The sequence below is a fragment of the Sus scrofa genome, chromosome 3 (assembly GCF_054392235.1).
Source record: "Sus scrofa isolate SSC_HxYL_T2T_F1_AM1 chromosome 3, Sscrofa_HxYL_maternal_Yorkshire_Landrace_v2.0, whole genome shotgun sequence".
NCBI lineage: Eukaryota > Metazoa > Chordata > Mammalia > Artiodactyla > Suidae > Sus > Sus scrofa.
In genome coordinates, this window is record NC_139385.1 from 141,057,810 (window position 1) to 141,076,592 (window position 18,783).

Genomic DNA, 18,783 nt, shown 5'->3' on the forward strand with positions numbered 1-18,783 from the left:
GTGTCTCCTGAAATCAAGTCTTACCACTGTTCTTGATCAGGCATGTCTCCTCTCTCCAAGCACACAGAAATCTCGGTCAAGGCTGGATCTGTGCCAGCCATCTTTGGATCCCCCAAGCTCCACTCACAGAGCCTTGGGTGTAGCTGGCACTTAACACAAATCTTCAACCAATAGATACTCTTCCAGGACACAGAGTGTACTTTTATAGGAATTCCGCCTCAAAAACAAAATACCTCCATCCCCTAGCAAATAATTTGCTTTTTTCTCCTGGTCTGATCTGTGCTGCATATTATCACGTTAGCCTCCGAGTACAACGACAAAAAATAAAACATAATCTAAATACACATCAAATACCTATGAAGCAATCAACCTTTCTGTAATGCAATAAGAGGCAGTGAGGAGCCCATGGATTAACTTCACATCAGACCTACAAAAGAGAAAGGTATTTATGATTTCTTTTCCAATTGCAAACGTATGGCATGATGCTTTAAAAGAGAAAATAGGAGAAAAGGCATAAAGAAGGCAAATGATCAATCCACCAACTAAGACTGACATCAAGGGGGTCAGGTTTATTGCAAACATCTAAGCAGGTTGCTTTAAAACTTTCTCCAATCTCTTTCTCTTACACACACACACACACACACACACACACTGGCATTACACTGACTAATGACTTCACACAAGCCTTTCACTGCCAAGTTCAAGCTCAAAGGCAGACAGTACTTTCTTCTGTTCTTCCTTTCACGCTGAGGGAAGTAAACAAACCACTTGTGAATGTGAGCGCAGCAGAGCTCCTGATGCCCCGGCTGCAGCAGCTCGCCCGTCCAGGGCGGGGGAATAAGGACGCAGAGGGCCACACATGGGGGGCCCAAGGATCTGCACGGGCCGCCAGCACCTCTTCCTTTTATAGGTGAGGAAGCTGGGGGGCTGGGAGATGAAATCAAGGCCAGGCAGAGAGCAAGCTGATGGCTCCTCTGACTCCAGCATCCTCTCCCCCCCATCCCATTGCGTCTGAGTTACCACCTTTTCCTCTCCACGACCAAGAGCGGGTTAAATTACATGTTTTGTTTTCACTTCCATGTTTTGATCAACACTTCCCGGGATACGGGCCCAGCAGCGGATGCTCGCACTGACCCTAGGGGAGAGCAGCATGCAGAGACGCCAGTGGATGGCTCTAACAGAAGCAAAGGCTCCCTTCCTGGTGAGCCTTCCAAGCATCAGCGCCAACTCTTGCTAGGCCAAGTTTCAAAAAATAAGATCAGAGGCCAGCATTGATCTGGAAACCTCTGCGGGCTTGGCTCTGCACCACAGACTCCCTTCCCAAGGCACAAACGCCTCCATCAACCCTGTGCATCTCCCCTAGTCCATCCCAGGGGAGAAAGAGGAAAAAAATAAATATAACGAAAGGGTTTCAGTGAGCAAGAAACCAAAACAACGCACAGCCGACTTTTCCTCCTCCCTTGCTCCTGTGGAGTTTCCCAAGGGCCTCCAAAGTCATAAGACAGCTTCCCAAATATGAGCGATACGCTCCACATCGCTAAAGGGAAACTTCTCAGCATCACAGAGTGTGAGGGCTGGGAAGGTGGCGGGAAGCGAAGGGTTGGGGAGGATGTGGCTGGGAGGAAAGTCTGTGACCTCCGCGCTGGCAGGACGGGGAGCTCAAAGACCTATTTGGTGCCTCACAGGTGGTGGGGCACCCACAGGACTTGGGGCTCTGTGGGCTGATCCAGCCGCCGTTCTCCAGCCTGGAAGGGAGCCTGCAGATAGAGGCAGGGAAACAACCCTGCAGACGTGTGGCCCTCCCACGTTCCATTCCAGATTTCAATCCCGCCTCTTCCTTCCCACCTTTTCCTGCTCCTGGCAACCCCAGATTTGGCACTGGGTGAGCCGTGCGAAAATTTCAGGGTCCTAAGATCCAGAGGCTGGACCCAAAGGCTCCCCGATTCCAGCCCAGGACACTTGGGCTGCATGCGATGGCACACCTGGCCCAGAGCCATGGCCCAGCTGCAGCAGCACCCTCTCCACGGGTCAGGGGCCCTGACCTCCCACGGTGGGGGTGGGGCACCTCCATGGGAGCATCTCACTTTCGTGCCCCCAGGAGGAAGAGAGCGGTCGGGGAACGTGACTGAGCCCCACGGTGGCTCGAGCAGAATTCAGGGAGGCCAGCCACCAGCTAAAGTAAAGCACCCAGGTGCCCTCTGCTCTAGACCTTGATCTCAGCCCCACCCCCTCCACGGTCACTTTGCATCCTGGATACCCAATCCGGGTCATGACCCTGACCCCTCCCCGCTCCACTTCTCCCTGACGGGTTTTTTCTAGAAAACGTGCAGTTTCTAAGTAACGTTTTCATCCTTTCGGCCTTCTAACATTTGTCTTCCAAAAAGCAGAGGCTTAAGATGTATAAGCTGAGTTGAGCTGGCCTTGGGAGAATAGGCAGAGATGTATAAAACTGTAAAAAAATAAGACAGCGTGTCTGACCACTGAACAACTGGAGTGTGGCTACTGCGGAGCAGGAAGGTCTGGGAGTTCCCACTGTGGCTCAGTGGGTTAAGAACCTAACTGCAAGAGTTCCTCTTGTGGCTGAGTGGTAATGAACCCAACTAGTATCCATGAGGATGCATGTTCGATTCCTGGCCTCGCTCAGTGGGTTAAGGACCCAGCATTTCTTTGTGGTGTAGGTCACAGAGGCAGCTCAGATGTGGCATTGCTGTGACTATGGCACAGGCCAGCAGCTGTAGTGCCAAATCGACCCCTAGCCTGGGAACCTCCATAAGCCAGAGGTGTGGTCTTAAAAAGACCAAAAAAAGAATAGATAGATAGATAGATAGATAGATAGATAGATAGATAGATAGATAGGACTGGGTCACCATGCTGTACAGCAGAAATTGACACAACACTGTAAATCAACCATACTCTAATAAAAATAAAATAAAAATTCACAGAAAGTGAAGCCTCAGCTTCTTGATTGCCCGAGGCTGCCAGGCCCCAGATGAGGTCCATGAAGGTGGCATGGGGCTGGTGAATGTTCCCCACGAGGCCCGGAGTGTGGGCTGAGAGGGACACAGCGCCTGGGCCCTCCCTCCTCACCCGCCCGACAGGACAGCCAGCCTGTGTCCGGACGGCCCTCTGGCCCCGGGCCTCTGACCCCTGTCCTTGTCTGTCATCTGTGTGTCTGCACGGGCAGGCGGGCAGGCCCAGAGGCAGGAGGGACCCCGGGGCTGCAGAGAGACTAGGGTCGAAGAGAAGAGGAGTCTGTGTCCTCCACGCCAGCTCAGATCACATGTGCGATTTGACTTGGGGAAAAAAAGAAAATTCCACTGCCACAAGGAAAGCGGTTTGTACATGTGGCCTATATTCACTGCCAAGGCCCTGTGGGTCTGAGATCCTCTGACTTAACCCTGCAGCCGCGGACAGGCTCTGGGTCTGGTAACACCACCTACCCCCACGGACAAAACCAAGGACCCGCAGCCCACTCAATCCTCTAAATCCCGTAGCTTCAGGCACACGCATCAGGCCCACAGTCAGGGCACCTGTGCCAACATGCAGGCAACACCCCTCACCGTTTCTGGCCAGAGTCACAGGAACAACGGTCTGATGGGGAGGGGGCAGCCAGCCCAGGACGCTCTGGGAAATCAGCTCTGATCACATGGACCTTCCCAGAAAAGTGGACACTGGGGTTTTGGCCTGGCCCCAAAAAGCCACATGAAAGTCCCAGGAACTTGCCACGATGATTCAGGAGAGAGGCTGCCACGTCACCAGCTAATGTGCAAGCCCCATCCTGACTGTGTGATGCTCAAAGGGCCTGGACTCCCCCAGTACCTCCGACGCCCCCGCTTCCCTACCCGGCCACTCTCTCAAGGTCTGTGCTGAGGGCTCCACGAACGACTAAGGACCTTTCTTCTTAGCAGGCACTACCTGAAACAGGTCATTTTACTCCTAAACTGGGTGATGGAAGGAGAACAGGCTTGTCCTTTACTCGTCTGTCTGCCTCTGTGCTCCGTCTCTGCACAGCAGCTTGCGAGTTAACTGCGCTTGGTCCTTCATTCACTCCCTTTTACCTTCTGGACCTTTCCCAGTCTCTCCAGGAGCGGCAGTTCAGAGCAGAGGCCTGCAGAGGGCTTTCAGGGGCAGGGCCCAGGGGAGGAGCCCCGCACCCTAGGGACAAATGTGCCTGTGCCCCGCGGTAGCCCGCCGTGCCACCGGCTGCTGGGCGAGCATCTGTCAGCTTCCCCCCCATCCAGCACATCCGAGATTAGGTGGCCTCAGCCCAGGAGAAAAGCTGAGCACCCGTACTGAGCAGCTCAAAACAGACAAGTCGGGATAGGGTGCTGGGAGGGCAGAGGGTAGGAAGCCCCTTTGGTGCCCACAGGGCGACACAGTTCATATACGGCAAAGAATGGAGGAAGGGACATCGCTTTTGCTTAAATTGAAAGCATCTGTAGAATCAGCTCTCTGAGCAGCCCTCTAAGTGTTCTCTAGTGTCTCACAGGAGGCCCAGAACTGAAAAGGCTCCGAAAGTCTAAGTGTTCAGAGAAATCACAGCATTATTCAATCCCACGAACGCAGGTGAGAGCCAGCTCTGTGCAGGAGCGTTCTGCAGAGCCCCCTACGAGCACTCAGACCAACCCCAGGTACAGGGCGAGAGTGGCCACCCTCCTCGGCGCAGCCACCAGCTGTCTCTATAGGTCAGGTACCGAGCCCAGGACCAGTGCCAAGGTCCCCTCTGCTTCCTCCCCGATATCACATGCTTCCGAAGAGCCAGGCACACACACACACACACACACACACACACACACACACACACACACACACACACACACACACACAGAGAGAGAGAGAAATCCCAAACAAGAATTTTTAAAAACACAGCTCATCCATTCCCTCACTCAATGCATGACCCTCTAGCCATGGTCAAGGCCAAGGAGCTGCACAGCTCTTCCCACCAGCTCTTCCACTGGCACCCGGGATAAATCCGCTTACAGGGAGGAGGGGGCGGGCTCCAAGAGAAGCAAGCACATCGGGCAGGGAAGGGGCTCCTCCACTGAGCTGGCTCTCAGGACCAGCCTGCTGCAGACACATGGCCAAGGGGAGGGAGTGACCGCCGGGACCTCACCCCTGGGGCTCAGGCTGGGTGTGTGGCAGGGTGTCAGAGCACAGGAGGCTCCACGGAGGCTGGGGGCTGCCTTGAAGTTCAGATGTACACTCTGAACTTGGCACTAGAGGATCTGGGAGCCACTGGTGGAGTCTGAACAGACGGGAGGTTTGTCGCTTTAGAACTATTACTCCACAGCTAAAGGGCAGAGACACCAGTGGCAACCTGGCTGCAGATAAGCAACAATTTGGCAGTGGTATCCCCGTTTTCCGTACTGTGCATATGTATTGAGAGACTATGGGGTATGAGGTTCCACAGTCTGTGTATCCAGTGAGAGACTGTCGGATGTGACGGGGTGGACGCTGAACCTGCGAACCTTCCAGGAGCCTTTCACTGAGGCTGCCCATGCCCCCGGGTGCTGGCAGATGAAAGCGGAGCATCTTCAAAGACACACCAGCAGCGAAATGGGAAGAATCCTTATCTCAGACCAGGAGGCCCAGACTCCAGACCCAAGGCAGATTAAATTCCCAAACTCTTGGATGATCCCGCAACCCTCCAGAAACCTCAGTACCCCACTTCTCCCCAGGTGGTCCTGGAGACACGGCATAAACGAAGGACAGGAGTGGGAGGGGCGTTCCCGTGGGGAGCATTAAGCGGGAGCTGCCGGCCCCTCTGCCCTCCGTGTCTCCGATGCGCTAGCTCTGCCGCTTCACAGCTATTCCAGGTACACACTCCACCGAGGACACCAAGGCAATTCAGGGAGGCGCTGTCATCCTCAGAGTTTACAGAGAAATCAATGATCACCACTTGTCCCAGAAAAACAGAAGCGAGGAAGGAATTTGCCAGCCCGCAGCCAAGACTCCTGGGTGTCGGACTCCGTCCTCTACGAATCAGAGCCCCATCGCATGTGTTCCGGGCTATTCTGGAACTGCCCGCAGCCTTAAAATGGTTCCGAGAGGCCACCTCGTTGTCAAAGGGCTCAGAGGGATCAGGGCCATAGGATATTTTTATCATCTTTCGGAGTCAAGAGCCATGCGGATTTTGCATTCACTCTGAATTTAACTAGTATTTAAGTGTGCTGATTATAGCTGCAAACACACTTCTTATTCCAGCGTGTGGTTGGAGAGGTGGCCAGGAAGAAGGCTTGGAAATTTACAGCACAGAAATAGCATGCGGTCTGTCCACTTGAAGGAACAGACCCCTCTGTGACCAGCGGTGGGAGGACCAGTGAAGGGCCCGAAGCAAACACAAGACAGAAGAAAACCAGCCTCTCTGTCACCATGTCCCTGTCACCAGTCCCCTTCTCCACCGTCTGGCAGACCCCTAAGGAAGCAGACTCAGGGCTGGGGCTTAAGAGGACACAGGTCATTGCCAAGTCCAGCTGGTGAACTGGGGTCACCCAAGCAAAATGTCTAGACGTTGGTCTGAATATGAAGACAATAATGAAAACCGAAACGCTTCCTAATCGGCTGTGCATGAAGGAGCAGCTCTGCCTGGCTGCGGAAATGCACAATTGGTGGCAGGAGGACCTGCAAGGGCTGCAAGGACCCCAATTCTGCTGCAGCCGCCCGCCAAGCCAGGGCCCCTTGAGGTGTCCAGTTTCTCCCCTGCTGAACCAGGGGTTAAACGGAAAGGCCCTCTGTGTGAGCCTGGCACGTCCCCACACTTCCCAGCACTCCCTGGGGGTTGAGGCGGGGGGGGGGGGCTTAGCAGGTGTGGGCCACAGGTGCCCCAAGCTTGTTCCAATCTGCACCCCTTTGTTCGTCAGACATGAGGCTTCCAAAAGACTTCTTTGAAGACTGGATTACCACCCCCTGAGATATAATTGTGGAAACTCTGTGCTCCGTAAGCACCATGATTCCTTCAAGCAAAAGACCCCACAATCTGAAACTCAGACACACGGTGCCGCCTTGCAGGGCAGCGAGCAGAAGGAGGGTGATGAGCTTGCCCCCAAGGGGTCTGGCCGCGCGCTGCAAAAACCTGATACACACATTGGAGACCCTGGTGTGTCCCCAAACGTCAAGTCCCTGAGAAAAGCATGCCCCCCAAAGTGTGCTTTATGGAGAAATCCACTCTTGGGCCTCTTGTTTGTTTGCTTTTGTTTCCGTTTTGTTTTGTGTTGTGGAGAGAAGACGGTGTGAGTCTTTATGAATGCTGAAGCACTACAGAAAATAGGGATAAAATGAAATCACAGAATAAAAAACTCTGGAACACCACGCCCATAAGACCTGAGATTAATGCTGTGCCTCCCTTCTATACTTTGGTATAATGGGTGAAGGCGCCCCTCTATGTATAGGCAGGTTAAAGATGGACCACTCATCAGGTCCAAATGGACCAGCAAAGATTTCTTCACACAAACACATGCACAGAATCATGACAACCATCCCAGAAGAGAAGGGATTATCACCCCCTCTGAGGGTCTAAAACTGCAGTGAGCTTGGAAACCATCCACATCTTCAGAGGCAACAAAGACGTAATTACTTTAATACAAAAATGGGAGCCATCTACGCCTCTCAGTTAGATTCTATAACGGTCTCTCCAGAAAACAACTACAGCCCAGTTAAAAGAGTCAACCAAAACTAAATAAATAAGCATACCTGGCTTATATGTTTCCAAGTCACTTATAGTGTCCTAGGCTTTTGTGTGTTTTGAGAACTGAGGAATTAAAATATTTTAGACCTTATGTAAGATAACATTTTAACAGTATCCACTAAGAGAAGAGAAACTGAATAAATATATATACTCGTATATATATATATTTATACATATTTATATATGTGTGTGTGTGTGTATATATACACACATATACATCTAACTGCCCAACTGTAAAAGGAGAAAGTGGAATAAAAATACAGAGAGACAGGGAGCTCCTGCTGTGGTGCATGGGTTAAGAAACTGACTATAGTGGCTCAGGTTGCTACAGAGGCACAAGTTTAACCCCCAGCCAGAGAACTTCCACATGTCGCAGGCACGGCCATTAAAAAAAAAAAAAAAAAATAGAGAGAGACAAACATGAACTTAAAAAAAAAAAGGCAAGGAAGAAATTAGTACAAAAATAATTTAGGAGGAAAAGTCCAACTCTATAAATATTATAAAAAACAGAGAAAAATCAGTAGATGAAATAAATGATAAACTTGAATTTTAAAAATGGAAACACATAAAACCATAAGAAATGGGAAAGACTAGAAGTCAAAGATGGAGAAAGGCAAATGCAACTAGAAGAAAGCTATCAGACAAAAGAGGATTTGATGCAAAAACAAAACTGAAGTTTAAAAAAGGCAACTGTATAATAAGCAGCCTGATTCACTATGCAGCTATAATAACCGAGTTTGCATGTATCAAATAACTTTAAAACATACAAAGCAAAAATGATATAGTTTCTGAAAAAAAGAGAAAAACACCATCAGAGTAAGTCAATTCACCCTATGTTGTTTAATATAGTAAATACAGAAAATTTGGAAAAATGGAGAAAATATGAAAGGTACAAATAATCTAAATTTCATGGATATATGAATTCTCATTATCAACAAACTGAAAACCCACCATCTCTCAAAACTGCACAGAACATTTAAAAAAACTGACACATACACAGGGACACAGAGTGACTTGACAAACTTCTAATAACATATCATACGGACCATGTATTTTGACATCAGTGCAATTAAGACAGATACCAATAATGAAAAGAATTCCCACGCTTGAAAATTATAGAAGACTAATCAATAAACTCATGAGTTTAGAGGAAAATATAGAACTTTAAAAATATGTTGAACTAAACAATACTATGAATATCATTTAACGAAACCTCTGAGATGTCATTAAAGCAGTACTGAGAAACTCATAATCTTAAATGCTTATATTTAAAAGTAATTCTAAGAATTACTGAGCTGCTGCTAGGCTATGAAGTTAGAAAAGCAACTGCATAATAAACACAAAACAAGTAGAAGGAAAGACCTATTAACAGATTTAAAAATAAATAAATAAAACACAAAGTTAAAAAAGTAACAGAATCAAAAATATTTTTCTTTGAACATAATAACAAAACATATACTGTCTGGCAGGTTGGACAAGGAAGATAAAAGACATACGGCCCAAATAAATTATATTTGTCATTAAAAATAGATCACAGGGATTTAAAGCTAAATGAATTGTATGCTAATTTTAGTTTGAAAAATAGGGAACTATGAATACATTCCTAGAAACGTATAATTTAAGAAAACTGAAAGAAATTAACTTAAAAAAGAAATAGGAATTCAAATAATTCATAAGCCTTGAAAAAATTAGATAGACAAAAATCTTGCAACAAGGAAAGCACAAGGTCTTGTTTTTAGCTGAGTACTACTGAAATGTCAAGGGCAGATAAAGCAAATCATATGATAAATCTTCCAAGAAATTGGAGAAAAAAAAAGAAAAATGGGGGTAAAAAAAAAACCCTCTCTCTAAATCACACAAAAGCAGTTAAAGAAAGGAAAAATACAGGTCAAAATCACTCATGAGTAAAGAAACAAAAATTTAAAACAAAATAAAAGCAAATAGAATCCAGATGCACATCAGACGTGTATTTAGGGGGAAAAAAATAAAGTTAAACAAGCTAGATTTATCTTGGGCATAGAAGAGAGTTTACCACTGGGATAAGCCATACGGTACTATAACACTGTAAGAGGACAATGGTGGAAACCATTTGAACTTCCTCGGAGATGCAGGGCAACCTTGTTAAAACCCAATACACGCTTATGATTATAAACAGAACCCTGCAAAACAGAAACACGAGGGCACTTCTTTAACCTAACACAGGGCATTTGGGAAAAAAAAAATGATGGCAAACGTCACTCTTAATTAAATCAGGGTATTCCTTATAAAGACGAGGAAAAATTAAGGGCTACCTTCTATTGCTTTAGTTCATCATTGTACTGCAAGTTCTAATTCCAACAAGGAAAACAGGAAAACGAACGAGGTGAAAATTGCAAAGGAATCTGTATACAAAATCAGTAAGTAACAAGGACCTACTGCACAGCACAGGAAAATCTATTCAATACTCTGTGATGGTCTACATGGGAAAAGAATCTGAAAAAGAATGGATAAAGGTAGCGTGGACCTGGTTCCCTTTGCTGTACACCTAAAACTAACAACACTCTAAGCAACTACACTCCCCGTAAATTTGTTTAAAAAGGAAGTAGTATACTACCAATATCTTACAAGGTCGCCGTTACTATCATACGAAGAGATGCCTCAAGTAAAAGAACAATAAATGTTGGCAATTTAGAGTCTATTAAAAAAAGGAATAAACCATACTTTAATTACTCACAAATGACTTTTTACATAGAGAAGGATCCATAGACAAAATATTAGAAATACTAAAGGTTTAGTTAAATGGTGGGACGCAAGGTCAATGTATAAATGTCAGTTACACTTTCATCCTACAGCAAAGATGCCATCTTCAAGGGCATTCCAAAACAAAGATGGAAAGGCATAAACATGCTACATGTACCTATGGTCATGAAGAAAATGAGTAACATCCAGCTACAGAAGGGAATAAAAAACATTTGTGAAGACACATATACGGACCATGATACAATGTTCATGGATAGGAGAACTCAATATCAACAAAAGTCACGTCTTTCTAAATTGATCTACAGATTAAATACAATCCGAGCAACCCTCCATAGGTTTTGTTATTGTTTTTATTGTTTACCATTACTGTTTCATAAACTAACTCTAAAATTTCTATAAGAGGGAAAAATTCCAAGTACAGACAAACATCTTCCAATAAGAGAGAAAGGGGGAAGGGATCAAACAGTACGAATTCATAGAGAGCTACAGTAATTAAGAGCAGGCTGCACTGATACAGAGGTGGGCAAACTAACTGATACACAAATATAGAAGATACAGAAACACACCCACTCACCAAGGAAAACTCGAAACATTACAGAGTGTGTATTTCACATCAATGGGGAAAAAAAAAAGATTACTCAATAAATGGAACTAGAGGAATTCTTACTCCTTATGGACAAAAATATTGGATTCCTCTATCACAAACAGAAATTAATTCCAAACAGTTTTGAAACTGATAAAAGAAAATAAGAGGTAAACGTATAGCCTGGGATACAGAGGATTACCCTAAATGGAAAACTCTAACCATGCATGGACAAAGTTGATACATTAAATAGATTAAAATAAAAAACTTCTATCCCTCAAAAGGCACCTTGTGAAAATACATGGCACAAATTGGAAGGTAATAACTTTTTTTTTTGGCCATGCTTGTGGTGTGTGGACGTTTCCCCCTGGCCAGGGATCAAACCTGTGCCACAGCAGCCACCCGAACTGCTGAGCTGCCACAGGGACAATACCAGATACTTAACCCGCTGAGCTACAAGGGAACTCCTGGAAGGTAATATTTTTAACACAGGACACCAACAATATAAGCCTTCAGAACATATAAAGAATGCTTTCAAATCAATGAAAAAAAAAAATACAACCTACTGGTAAACTAGACCAAGGAGAGGAAGAGTTCTTTTACAAAAGATGAAACAGATGGTGATTCAATATGTGAAAAGAAGCTCAAATTATTGGAACATTCAATTCACTTTACTAGCAATTTGTCAAAAGTTAAGCAGTCCAATAACATCCAGTGTTGGGATAAGACAACGTGAATCTTAAGGGAAACTTCACTGCCGATGACAATGTGCTTTAGTACAATCACTACAGAAATGGCCAGGACACCCTCTAGAAAAGCTGGTCCCGAATAAGCCTTTCTTCAGACCCAAACACTAGAGAATACACCCAAGGAGAAAAAAAAAAAAAGGCATATGTGTAGCAGAGCTACGTGCAAGAATATAAACAGCGAATATTTTGTAACAGTAAAAGATAGAAAATAACTCAAACACCCACTGACAGGAGGAAGCATGAATGTTAACCTTATCAGATATTATATAAGTGAGAGGAATAAATATAACACAGGACAAGCTGGTTAAATCTTAGAAACAAAACACTGAGTGAACGAGTGTACTCACAGCAGGGCAAGATTTTTAACGAGGAATATTACACATACCTTAGGGATACAGACTACCAAAAATATCAAGAGAAGATTAAACGGTGGTGCAGAGCAAGGGCAGTCGGATAAAGGAAAACGCCCACATCAGTGTCACAGTTTAAGGATGTTTTTGTTTAAGAGACAGGTTCATAGATATTCATTAAATATACTTCATAACACACGAGGATCCCACCTAATACATTTCTTTCAAAGCTCTGCTTCTAATGGCATTGTCTCATCTGGTTCAGATGTAAAATGGGTATCTTTTCATGAGTACTAAATTTTCTAGATCAGTAAACGTAAAAAAAAGTTAAAAATTATTAGCGGTGTTCTCTGGGGAAGACAAAGAGATGAAGCATTTAAATGTGTACTTAATCACCTTTCTGCAGTTCTATTAAAATAAGTTTACTACCTGCATATACTTAATGTAAACATGAAGTAAGCAGCTTCATAGGTAAACTTAAGGATCTCAAATTCAGAGGTTAAGAGCAACAGCAGCTCCTCGGTGGATTCAGAATGCCCACTGTTGATTCATCATCAGTGAATTCAAAGGGAACAGGAACGTCTGGGCTGAGGCGGCCGCCAGACTTCTGAGTGGATGCCTTTGACGATGCTGAAGCCGTCCCCGCGCCTCCATCGCCCTGGCCAGAGAGGCAGCTTTGGGCTCCAGAAGTCCAGATTCAACTCCAATGCCAGCATTTAAGTCTATGGGTTTCATGTTTCCTTTAATAAAGAGGACATCGCTTGTGTTCAGTAAAAGAATAAGGACCGTCCTCAGACCATATACATACGATGTCTTCTCTGTCCCAGTGGAAGTTTTCTGATTCCCTCTAAAAAGGGGCGGGGGAGGGGGGAGGACCATGAAATGCTTTCCCCTGGGTAGTCCTTTCTTCGAAGATTACGAAATACGAATTTTCGTCCCAGCTTGGAACAATTTAGACAGACAACATCCTGTTTCTGGTTAACCCTCGTGTTCAGTCCACTTACGCAGAGTGGAGAAATCGCAGTCTGCTCTTCATCCTGAGGTCTCAAAACCCAGCACTGCATTGGATTTTCTTTCTAGGAGAGGTGTTGGTGGTAAGATTATACTCTCTGGGGTTCACCTCAGCGTCCCCCACAATGCTGGACTTGGACTGGGCAGCGTGGACCCAGCATGAAAGTGCCTGGCGGTCATCTTGCAGGCCCACACTCCTGCACACTTCTAGAGATGGCACCTCCGGGCACACTGGCCTCTGCTCTCCCCGCACCAGCCCCACCCACTAATGGACTTCACACGGCTCTTTCTAAGCCCTGCTCATTCATTCTATTTCTTTTCTTAATTTTTGTTATAGTTGATGTACAATGTTCTGTCAATTTCTGCTGTACAGCAAAGTGACCCAGTTGTATATACATATATATATACACAGATATGTATGTATACACACATATATACACACATGTATATATACATATATATATACACACATATATATATGTATACATACACATATATATTCATTCTTTTTCTCACAGTATGCTCCATGGCCAGTGTGCCTAGGGGCAGGCTAGGTGTCTTTAGAAGCTCATAAAGCACAGGCCAATCCCCCTTTATTAAAGGGACTCCTCTGAAACGCCAACATCCAGGGACGGCCCCATCCCACTGCCACTGACTCCCTGCTCGCAGGGATCCTGGAAGTCCTGCAATCCTAATTCACTCCCATCCTCAGCCAACATGTTTCCCAGATGTCCTAATCCTCCCGACTTTCCTGGTGCTGAATCCATCAAAGCTTCTTGATCAGGCAGAAAGGTCAAGAGATATCTGGAAGCTGGCTGCCCTTGGTGTGTTGTGCTCCAGCAATGACCAGCTGCAGCAGCATGAACAAGTCATTCTCAGTCTGTTTTCTCCACTGGATGTTGGGAAGAAATCTACAGTCACAGGAACGCTGTGTGAGCTACTAAAATAACAGGGTACTTGGAGGTTCTTGTGCAAACTCCAAAGCGATATACTGACCATAGCTGTGAGCAGCCATCATCAGCTACCTCATCTCCCCCTAGACATGTGGGCGGTAGCTTCGGGAGCCGGAAAGTAAATCACACCCCTCTCACGCTGTCGCTTCCCTCTCCGTGCTGTGAAGGAAGACATCCCTCAGCCAGATCCTCCAAATCCCACGGCCCTCCCTAGTAATCAGAATAGCCCTCCTCAGAGAAAAAAATGGGCCTGACCATGGGGGCGCCTGGCCCTCCTCCAGCTGTCAGCAACATGCTTCCTGTCACCTTGTTTGCATCTTCTGTGGTTCCCAGGTTCAGCCATGTGCACACAGCACCCTCCCAGACCCTCCCTTCAGGTCCCAGAGGAGACTGCAGGTGGGGACTTCATTTGCATTTTGTTCCTAACCAGCAACTAAGAGCTGAAGGTTGTTGACACATCATGAGCATCATCCCCAGCCTTCAGGTGCATGGATGCTCACAAAGGACTTCTGGGTAGGTGGGGCCACGTTGCTGTCAATCCCATTTTTCAGTGAAGAAATTCAGACTCTGCAGTATCGGTGACTTTTCCAAGCTTCCCTGGGCAGGACATGACAAAGGTGGACCTAACCCATCTTCTGACACCCGTGTCTACCTCTTCTATGACACCACCGAGTCTTGAATTTGCTCTATACAGCCCGAAGCAGAGACCTTCCGGTTTGGAATTTTTTTTATTTTTGGTTGGGCTATAGCCAAATATAACTTTTAAAAAGCACACAGGCCTTTAGCACCTTTTTCAGCTGCCAATAAAAATTGTATAAGAATTTTAAATAGTTGCAGAAGATGTAACTTCCAGCATATTGCAAATCTTGCTTTTTAAAATAAAGTAACAGTTGAAAAAAAAATGTAATTTCCAGTATATCATTTTTTAACTATCATGAAAAGCTGAAGCAATCTTGAGAAAGAACAAAGCTGAATACTTTCTGATTTCAAACTATATGATGATGCTGCAGTCATCAAAACAGTGTGGTATTGGCATAAAACAGACACACAGCTCAATGGAACATAATACAAATCCTATAAATAAGCCCACAGGTATATGGTCAATCAATTTTCAACAAAGGCACCAAGAGTACACAGTGAGGAAAGGACAGTGGTGTTGGGAAACCGGGATAGCCTGCGAAAGAATAAAACTGGACCCCATCTTAAACCACACATAAATACTCAAATTAGATTCCAGACTTGAACATACCACCTGAAATCGTAAGACTCCTAGAAGGAAACCTAGGCAGTAAGCTCCTGGATGCTGGCCTTGACAATGATTTTTTTTTTTTTTGACACCAAAAGCAAAGGCAGCAAACGCAAAGTAAACATGAAACTAAAGAGCTGCGGCACAGCAGAAGACATCATCAACAAAATGAAAAGGCAATTTGCAGAATGGGAAAAAAAATATCTATAAATCCTACATCTGATAAGGGGTGACTATCCAAAATATAGAAAGAACGCATACACTCCACAGCAAAAGTAAAAATGATCCAATTCAAAAAAAGGCAAAAGGACTTAGACATTTTTCCAAAGAAGACACACAAATGGCCAACAGGTACGTGAAGAGGTGCCCAACATTCTACTCAACAGGGAAACAAATCCAAACCACAGTGTCACCTCTCATCTGTTAGGATGTCTATTGCCCAAAGACAAGGACTAGCAAAGGCTGGCAAAAGAAGGGAAGAAAAGTGGAGAAGAGGGAACCCTTGGGCACAGATGACGGAATGAAAACCGGCACAGCCACTACGGAAAACAGTATGGAGACGCCTCAAAATATTAGGACTAGACCTACCCTGCAGTTCAGCCATCCTGCTTCTGGAGACAGAATCATGGCAGCAAAGAGGGAGCTACACTGTGTTCACTGCGGCTCTAGTCACAGTTGCCAAGGGGTGGAAAAACCTGAGCGTCTGTGGACAGACAGATGGATAAAGTGCATATTCTTCAGCCTTAGAAAAAAGAGGGATTATTATTGAGCCTTAAAACAAAAAGAGGGAGTCCTGTCCTCCCCAACCACATGGAGGAGCCTGGAGGGATCATGCAGGTGGAATAAGCCGGACAGAGAAAAAAGACCACATGGTATAATTTACTGTGGAATCTAAAAAAAAAAAGAAGCACAACTTGTAGAAACAGAGAAAAAAATGGTGACTCCCAGAGGCAGGGGGGTGGGGGGACCAGGGAGTGGCTTGGTGAGAGGATGTAAACTTTCAGTGACAAGATGAATGAGGTCTGAGGACCTCAAGCACAGCAGGGCGGCTGTCACGGACAACACCGCACAAATTTGCTAAGAAAATGCAACTTATGTGTTCTCACCCCAAAAAAAAGGTAAATACGTAAGGTAACGGACATAATAATTAATTGGATTGCAGAAATCCTTTCCCAATGCACATATATATCAAATCATTACTGTCTATTTTAAATATAATTTTATTTAATCATTAGATACCAATAAAGCTGAAAGATAAGGGATTAACAGAAGTAGCTAGTAATTCTCAAAGTAAAAAAAAAAATTCTGTTTAGATTTTTTTCTCCTGAAGCCTGTGTATCCACGGATAAATATCACGTATGGTTAGAATAAGACCCAGTTTAAGATCAGTTTTGTTCTGACTTTTCTTTTTTAAAGAGGTAGTGACTTGCCTCCTTGGTCACACAAGTCCACTGTTGAGAAGAGATGCTGTTTCAGACAAATGGAACTCAGTTCTTGGCAGGTCTTCGCATCCGTACCAAAAGTGACGTGGTCATAAAATAAAAACTAGTGTCGATGATCAGCCATCAACTTTAATCAGCGGGTCTTCCAAGGAAAGAACACCTCTGGGCACCGCCTGATCTGAAGCAGGGAAGTCACCAGGACACGGGTCACTCAAGCCCCACGTCCCAAGAATCACGTCAAAGGGCTGGACTGACTGGAGCTTGCTTAGCTGTGCACCTTGTTCAAACCGATGTGCTCAGAAAGCATCTGAAAATACATGGAGTCATTTCCATGCACCTTTCCATAGAGGATGCCTTCATGTGAGAATTTATTATAACCATGTCTCAATTATGTATGCCCATAATTTTTGCATGTTTAGATCCTTCCGATAATTTAAGAGACAAGACAGTTTGCAGTGTCAAACCTATGAGCCAATCAGAATTCCTTTTTATTAGAAAAGGTTTTAGTTTCCTTTTATATTCAAGTAAAGATGTTGGTAGATAGAGATACTTTTTAAAACATTGATAAATAAATTATGCAATACAGTCATAAAATCAGTAATGAAATAAGTAAAGTCAGGATTAAAATGAAACTGAGCTAATTCAACTACGTGATCCAATTTATAATAAACGATACAACCAGATACCAACGGCTTTCTCCCTGATATTAATCAAGCAAAGTTAAATGTAACTAAAGTAATAAGTACAACAGAAGGCACGATATTTCTTTGGTAAATGCGTTTGCATGTGTTCACGAGGTGCTGTTGTTAGGCCTTGGAGAATAATCCCAAAAAGTACTGCATTGTTTAAATCGGGGGCGGGGGGAATCCCATTAATTTTTGTTCAGCCACATGATCAAACTTTCCCTTTGGAGGGTGTTTCCTACCTTCAGTCTTGTCTTTGCATTCGAAGCACAACAGTGCCCAATGCATCTGTCCTAATCCCTGTTTCAAAAAATCCTGTCACTACTCTTCACAAACCGTAACGGTTCCCCACCCGCCACAGGACAGTGGAACCCAATCTGAGTGGCCCCGGACGCGGCCCCACGTCTGTCCCTTTCCCTCCTCCACTCCATCACGTCCCAGCTGGGAGGACATCTGGTCCTCAGGGCCTGTTTCTCACAGTCTCAGCTCTGCTCTGTCCTGGGCTCGAGTTTGGGGAACTGGAATTCCATATATTCTGCTCGTTGACATTAGAGTCCAAGGAAAACAGAGAGGAGAGTCGCACCCTGTGAGCAGAATCACACCCCGAGTCTCCCCTTCCATCCTTCCCAAGCACATGACCTTGCACCCAACAGGTGCTCGTTAGGTGTCTGCCGCTTGGCCCGCCCAGAGAAACCCACTGTCCAGTTTCTCTGCGACCAGCGGTCCCCACCTCCACTGCTGGAGTCTGAGAAGTAGAAACACCAAGAACACTTACGGAGACTCACCCAGGAAGCACTGACTGGACAGCATCGCCCAGAAGACAGCACATATAGCTCCGAAAACAAACAACAACAACCCGACGACAGCAACAACAACAACAAAAACCCACAAAGAAACTACAACTGAGATGAGCGTGGAAAAGGTGGTGGTTGTGATTTGTGTTCATAAGACCTTGGACCAGAGCATCTCCGAACAGCATCCTTAAGCGTTTCTGTTTCTAAAAATACTGCTCGGGACACCAGCTCAGCCGTTCTGAGACCATGAGATCTCAAGCAGGGTATTGATATTTTCGATTCTAGTTAGAGTTTTAGATGACCTTTGCCTTAAAGCTTCACTAGCCAAGAGCAGGGCTGAGTGCAGCCTCGCCGGCTGCAGCTCTCCGAAGGCCGCCCAGTCCCAGTCCTGAACCAAAGCCAAGGCCCAGTTAAAGTTTCTTCACAGCAGACTTCTTTTCTCACCCATGACATTCTTCACTTGGGGAAAGAAAGAAAGAAAGAAACTTATCTTTCAGATTTAGCTGCCTCTATCACACAAGTGTGAACCGGGGGTGGTTTATGTTCTAC

The 18,783-nt window shown here is 45.4% G+C and overlaps 1 protein-coding gene across 27 annotated transcripts in view; it reads right to left on the minus strand.

Moving 5' to 3' along the window:
• RNF144A (ring finger protein 144A) overlaps positions 1 to 18,783 on the minus strand; it is a 120,122-nt gene that overhangs the window by 71,448 nt on the left and 29,891 nt on the right. The window lies entirely within an intron of this gene.